The sequence below is a fragment of the Schistocerca piceifrons genome, chromosome 3 (genome assembly GCF_021461385.2).
Source record: "Schistocerca piceifrons isolate TAMUIC-IGC-003096 chromosome 3, iqSchPice1.1, whole genome shotgun sequence".
Lineage (NCBI taxonomy): Eukaryota > Metazoa > Arthropoda > Insecta > Orthoptera > Acrididae > Schistocerca > Schistocerca piceifrons.
The window spans coordinates 35,881,421-35,888,614 of NC_060140.1; the positions used below are offsets into that span (position 1 = coordinate 35,881,421).

At 43.1% G+C, this 7,194-nt stretch overlaps 1 non-coding gene across 1 annotated transcript; it reads right to left on the reverse strand.

Annotated features, from left to right (window-relative positions):
- Positions 1-1,233: 1,233 nt before the first annotated feature.
- On the reverse strand, positions 1,234-1,308 carry Trnal-caa. The gene has a single exon. It is a non-coding gene; the product is annotated as a tRNA-Leu (tRNA).
- Positions 1,309-7,194: the final 5,886 nt, after the last annotated feature.

Below are 7,194 nucleotides of genomic sequence, written 5' to 3' on the forward strand. Positions count from 1 at the left end.
TTTTCATATCTATTCTGTTCACTGTAAACGTTTCACGTCCATAAAGGGATACATGGCAGACAAATATTCTGAGGTTTCGTGGCACTTGGTGTCTGACTGCTAATCCAGAGTTCTGAGGTACAGTCCCCAATCTCTACTGGGACTCTTCGTATCACCTGCTGCTTCTCTTGCTACACGAATGATCTTTTGGGTGAAAAGTGCCCCTCTCTATCTGCAACTGTCATCTCGATAACTAACTTTCGGACTGATCATAGCCACATTTTAACACATTTTTTTCTTTCTGAAAAAAGATTTTCTTCCTATTGTCACTTTACTGACTTAAGCCACTGTCGTACAGACATCGTCAGTTATTTTGCTCCCCGAATAGCAAAACTGACAGGATACTATTACTTTACCAATTCCTTACCTAGTTCCCATAGTGTCACATACCTCAGTTCGACTGCACTCCATTACTGTGCCTTATGTTGTTGCTATTATGGTTTTCAGTCCTGAGACTGGTTTGATGCAGCTCTCCATGCTACTCTATCCTGTGCAAGCTTCTTCATCTCCCAGTACCTACTGCAACCGACATCCTTCTGAATCTGCTTAGTGTATTCATCTCTTGGTCTCCTTCTACGATTTTTACCCTCGACACTACCCACCAATACTAAATAGGTGATCACTTGATGCCTCAGAACATGTCCTACCAACCAATCCCTTCTTCTAGTCAAGTTGTACCACAAACTCCTCTTCTCCCCAATTCTATTCAATACCTCCTCATTAGTTATGTGATCTACCCATCTAATCTTCAGCATTCTTCTGTAGCACCACATTTCGAAAGCTTCTATTCTCTTCTTGTCCAAACTATTTATCGTCCTTGTTTCACTTCCATACATAGCTGCACTCCATACAAATACTTTCAGAAATGAAACTTCCTGGCAGATTAAAACTGTGTGCCCGACCGAGACTCGAACTCGGGACCTTTGCCTTTCGCGGGCAAGTACTCTACCAACTGAGCTACCGAAGCACGACTCACGCCCCATTCTCACAGCTTTACTTCTGCCAGTACCTCGTCTCCTACCTTCCAAACTTTACAGAAGCTCTCCTGCGAACCATGCAGAACTAGCACTCCTGAAAGAAAGGATATTGCGGAGACATGGCTTAGCCACAGCATGGGGGATGTTTCCAGAATGAGATTTTCACTCTGCAGCGGAGTGTGCGTTGATATGAAACTTCCTGGCAGATTAAAACTGTGTGCCCGACCGAGACTCGAACTCGGGACCTTTGCCTTTTGCGGGCAAGTGCTCTACCAACTGAGCTACCGAAGCACGACTCACGCCCGGTACTCACAGCTTTACTTCTGCCAGTACCTAGTCTCCTACCTTCCAAACTTTACAGAAGCTTTCAGAAATGACTTCCTGACACTTAAATCTATACTAGGTGTTAAAAAATTTCTCTTCTTCAGAAACGCTTTCCTTGCCATTGCCAGTCTACATTTAATATCCTCTCTACTTCGACCATCATCAGTTATTTGCTCCTCATATAGCAAAACTCCTTTACTATTTTAAGTGTCTCATTCCCTAATCTAATTCCCTCTGCATCACCCGACTTAATTCGACTACATTCCATTATCCTTGTTTTACTTTTGTTGATGTTCATCTTATATCCTCGTTTCAAGACACTGTCCATTCCATTCAACTGCTCTTCCAAGTCCTTTGCTGTCTGTGACAGAATTACAAGGTCATCGGTGAACCTCAAAGTTTTTATTTCTTCTCCATGGATTTTAATACCTACTCCGAATTTTTCTTTTTTTTCCTTTATTGCTTGATCAATATACAGATTGAATAACTTCATGGAGAGGCTACAACCCTGTCTCACTCCCTTCCCAACCACTGCTTCCCCTTCATGCCCCTCGACTCTAATGACTGCCACCTGGTTTCTGTACAAATTGTAAATAGCCTTTCGCTCCCTGTATCTTATCCCTGTCGCCTTCAGAATTTGAAACAGAGTATTCCAGTCAACATTGTCAAAAGCTTTCTCTAAGTCTACAAATGCTATAAACGTAGGTTTGCCTTTTCTTAATCTAGCTTCTAAGATAAGTCGTAGGGTCAGTATTGCCTCACGTGTTCGAATATTCTACGGAATCCAAACTGATCTTCCCCGAGGTCGGTTTCTACCAGTTTTTCCATTCGTGTGTAAAGAATTCGCGTTAGTATTTTGCAGCTGTGACTTATTCAACTGATAGTTAAGTAATTTTCACATCTGTCAACACCTGCTTTCTTTGGGATTGGAATTATTATATTCTTCTTGAAGTCTGAGGGTATTTCGCCTGTCTCATAGATTTTGCTCACCAGTTGGTAGAGTTTTGTCAGGACTGGCTCTCCTAAGGCTGTCAGTAGTTCTAACGGAATGTTGTCTACTCCTGGGGCCTTGTTTCGACTCAGGTCTTTCAGTGCTCTCTCAAACTCTTCACACAGTATCATATCTCACATTTCATCTTCATCTACATCCTCTTGCATTTCCATACATCGCCCTTGTATAGACCTTCTATATACTCCTTCCACCTTTCTGCTTTCCCTTCTTTGCTTAGAACTGGGTTCCCCTCAAAGCTCTTGATATTCATGCAAGTGGTTCTCCTTTCTCCAAACGTCTCTTTAATTTTCCCGTAGGCAGTATCTATCTTACCCCTAGTGAGATAAGCGTCTACATCCTTACATTTGTCTAGCTATGCCTTGTTAGCCATTTTGCCCTTTTGTCGATCTCATTTTTCAGACGTTTGTATTCGTTTTTGCCTGCTTCATTTACTGCATTTTTATACTTTCTCCTTTCATCAATTCAATATTTCTTCTGTCACCCAAGGATTTTTACTAGCCTTCGTCTTTTTACCTACTTTATCCTCTGCTGCCTTCACTGTGCCTATACTTTTATTTTCATGTTGCCGTTATGACCTCTTTTCGGCTTCTTTTCGGAACACTATCCATTCCGTTCAAGAGATCTCTGAAATCCCGTGCTGTAACCTGGAAATCTAGGATTATCGTCTCGAAGTGAAGTAATACAGTGTCCGAGTAGAGGAATACTACGTGATACGTACTACTACGAGATTGGTTATACGTATTTTGTGTTTAGAAGAGCAGTTAGGTCTAGCTATTCACTCAGGTTATTCATGCACACAGACGGTTAGGGTCGGTAAGTGCGCCGTCCAGTGGCCTGCCGGCGGTTAGTGCGTGGTGTGGGTGGGGGCGGGGGTGGGGGTGGGCTTACCTGTGCCGTGAGGGGGCGGGGCGGGCGCTGCCGGCGGCCGCGGCCGGCCAGTCGCGGGGCGGCGGCGCCGGGTGCGCGGCTGCGCGTGGCTACGGCTGCCGGGCTACAGCTCTCCTCGGCGCGCCTTGCCAACAGAAGAGAAGGCCACGCGTCACCTCACCTCACCTCACCTCAGCTCACGCCGTGCTCAGCTCGGGCCGTCCGAGAGGCAGCAAAATGTGCTACGTATCTCGACACCGTGTAACAGCCAGCAGGTCGAGGAAGCACACAATACGGGATGTCCCTTTCAGTCCTCCCAGACTTCACAGATCCAGGGGTGTGATAATGAGCATTTTACAAAACTTGTATTCCTGTATCAGACACGCCAGCTATTGACGCAAGAGTACAACGTGATCGACTGAAACGAAAATGGCGACTCCGCAGCAGCGTGCACAAGCTGTTTTGTGCTATGCAGAAACAAAATCGTCGATTTCTGCGTTGTACGTATGTGGTTCACCTGATATGACAAGCCGCGCAGAGCGGCCGCGCGGTTCGAGGCGCGATGTCACGGAGTGCGTGGTTCCTCCCGCCAGACGTTCCAATCCTCCCTCGTGCGTGGGTGTGTGTGTTGTTCTAAGCGTAAGTTAATCTAAGTAGTGTGTAAGTCTGGTCCCTTAGCAATTCAAACACAACTTTTTTTGTTACGACAACATTTAAGGAACTGTAAGTTTCAGGCAAATGAAAGTGTTCCGAAGCATTATAGCAGAGCACATCGTAGCGTTTTCGAAGAGATAGTGGAGGACACGAGACAAGCGTTTCGCAGAATCACGTATGTCAATGCGGCAGGCGACTAGGGGGTCTAAGTGAATCCAGAGAATCACTGTATCGTGTACTACACCAGCGTCTTCTTTGTATGCTTTCATAGTGAAAATACTATAACATCTGGTGCCAAAGGACAACGGATATGCTGCAGCGTATTGGTATGAATGGAAAGATGTTTATTTTCAGATGAGGTGAGCTAACCTTTCAAATATCAGGAACGGTTAACGTTCATAAGTTTCAGATTGGGGCTCACAAGGCCATGAATACCTAAATGTACGTCTGATACGACTAATGCACGGCAGGACGCTGGACCGTTCTTGTGTGCAGAAAACACAGTGAATGGGTCAGTGTATCTGGACTTGTTGGAGCAGTTTGTATACCTTCAGATACAAGACTTGCAACCAGTCTCATTTTCCAGCAAGATGGAGCTCCGCCGCATTGGTCAATGGCTGTTTGCGAGACACGAATTTTTCCCAGTCGCTGAATTGGACGAGGAGGGCGCAGTGCCTGACCACTACGTCCCCCAACACTATCCCACTGGACATCTTTTTGTGAGGATTCCTGAGGTAACGCGTCTAGGCGACCAAAGTGGACGATATTCTTGTGTTAAGACAACAGATGAGATTACAGCAGTGACCAAGGACTTGTTACAAAGAAAACGGCAAGAAATTTAGTACAAACTCAATATTTTTCATCCTATAAATGGTTTAAATATAAAGGTGTACTGACGATTCTTAAATAAATTGTTTGACATGATCTAGCCTATGGTGCAATTTCATTATTATATCTACTCTAACATTTCTTCCTGGACCATCGAAATGTGCGAGACTTGAAAGGGACAGCCGGCATATTATTCCTTAGAATGGAAATGACCGAGATTGTGCTAACTCTTATGAATGTCTGAAAAAATCCTGCCTTCAGTCCCAAAATAAGATTATTTCGATTATGCATAGTCACATGTTGTGTTCTGTGGATCCTCATTTCGGTGCTTTGGCTCTTACGGCGTCGGCACGCATCTCCTGATATGGTATCTCACATCAAGTGTTTTCATTGAGGTTTAATATATAGTACAAACAATTGATACTATGATTACAATACGTTACTGTTACGAACAGAAGCATTTCTTACCACTGTAGCGTTGTCAAATAGCTCCCAAAACACAGAAAATGATACAATGTAATGTGGCGAGTAAAAGCACAACATTTAATAATGCAACATAATAGAAGCACTGCAAACATATAAATATAACTGACAGTTTTTGTACACATCACTTGCTCACTATATTGAAAGTAGACAATTACAGAGGATGCTAAATTACTTGAGGTCTTCTTCGGGAGAATTCGTTAATAAAAACTTTATACTATTCAAGTCGTTTTATTTCAAATAAACGTCCCAGAATCAAAGCCTAGTGATCAGCTGCGCTCTCTCTAAACTCTGTGGTCCTGAGATCGTTTCACATCTATGTCATAGAACTTTTTAACTCGGAGAATGGGTTTTTGTGTTTTCGTAATCATTTTATCTCATCTTTATCAATGCGCAAGCAAGTAGCGTCAAGTAGAAAGACTTGTACTAATTGGGTAAACAACGCGGTATGTGCTCTCCCGGCTAATAACGCCATACGAACATTTCGTTTGACTGATACACAAGAAATGTCACAGGTATGGATTTTCCCTTTCCCGGAAGGGCCCCGGCGCCACTGCCTTGCGTACGTGAGCACAGCAGTGGCTCACTCCAGGCTGTCACACGCTTACCACTCGGAGACAGTGTCACAGGCAGCTCTAGAAATCTTGTAGGTTTCCACACCTACACCGGCCTGCACTTCATGGAGATTGGCAGTTGCACACTTGTAAATGACCTAAGGCCGAAATCTATATTGTGGAATAGTTATACAGTCAAATGGCGGTTCAGACTTCCAATTAGCACTACTGTTACAACATCACTATCAATCTGGTTAGCATGATACTGGAAATGTGCTTATGAAAAGTACCAAAATTTGGTTCTAGCACTGTAACTTTGTATTTCAAATCTCTTCATCCACGGTACTCAGTAATATTCTCCCACTCATCAGATTTCGCCTCCTTTATTTATCACGTACATCAATCTGCTATGTCGTGCCAATTACTGTTACATGTCGCTGACTACTCATTCTAAATGTATCCGCTAGAAAAACTGACCACATAAAAGTGCATGTGTACCAGAATGAGGAAGTACACATGGTCTACACAGCAATGCCAAATGACTGCCGCCCATTTACCAAATTTCATTTTCACATACTGTAGCAATTTTTGTAAACAAAATGACATAGTGCGCCTTGGGAAGAAACAATATATGTGAGACCAAAGGTAGGTCAAACACAAATAAAAGCACGACTACAAATTCAGAATGATGTACCAGCAAGACAGCAATCAGAAATTGTTATGATTCCTGTCATATTCAACAATCCTATCTCATATGTTTGAAGTTTGTTGTAGACATTCTTTCTCTTTTGGTAACTAGTTAAACGTTATTGTATATATTAAGTATATATATAATATTAAAAAAATGATTTATCCACTGTTGATTTATATATCAAATACTCCAAAACAAAGAGATCCGAGCTAACATCCCGAAGATGTTCGGGCTCACATGCGGTTCCTCTTCGTTGAAATGTCTTGGCTCAAACACGTCTACGGATTGAACCGCACGTGTCGCATTACACGCCCTAAGTTAGACACTTGTGACCATTTTGTTAAATTGTCTGGCTGACGGCAAGTTTGAAAAAATACAAAGTTAACATGACATATAATACCAGTAATAATAATATCGGGAACTAAGCTAACGACCCATAAATGACGTAGGCCACACAGTTGCGATTTTGTTTAATGTTTATCCATAAAGCAAAACTAATAGCGAAAGTGGTCGTATTTAGAATTACTGTTAGACTCGAGCGCATAACCATTAACAATCTCATTGTGAATTAAAAGTTCAACACCCCACCTCGTTAACTATGCGAAAAGTTCACACTAGGCGCGTGGCTGCCCACTGCTCAGAGACTAAGTCCCGGGAAATTTTCTAAGTCGTTTCACTTCCCAGCTGCCTAAAAACCGACTGGTGTCTCCAGCCGAACTGTCCCCTTTGATGCCTCGACCAGAACCGTCCCTCTCTGCCCGTCTC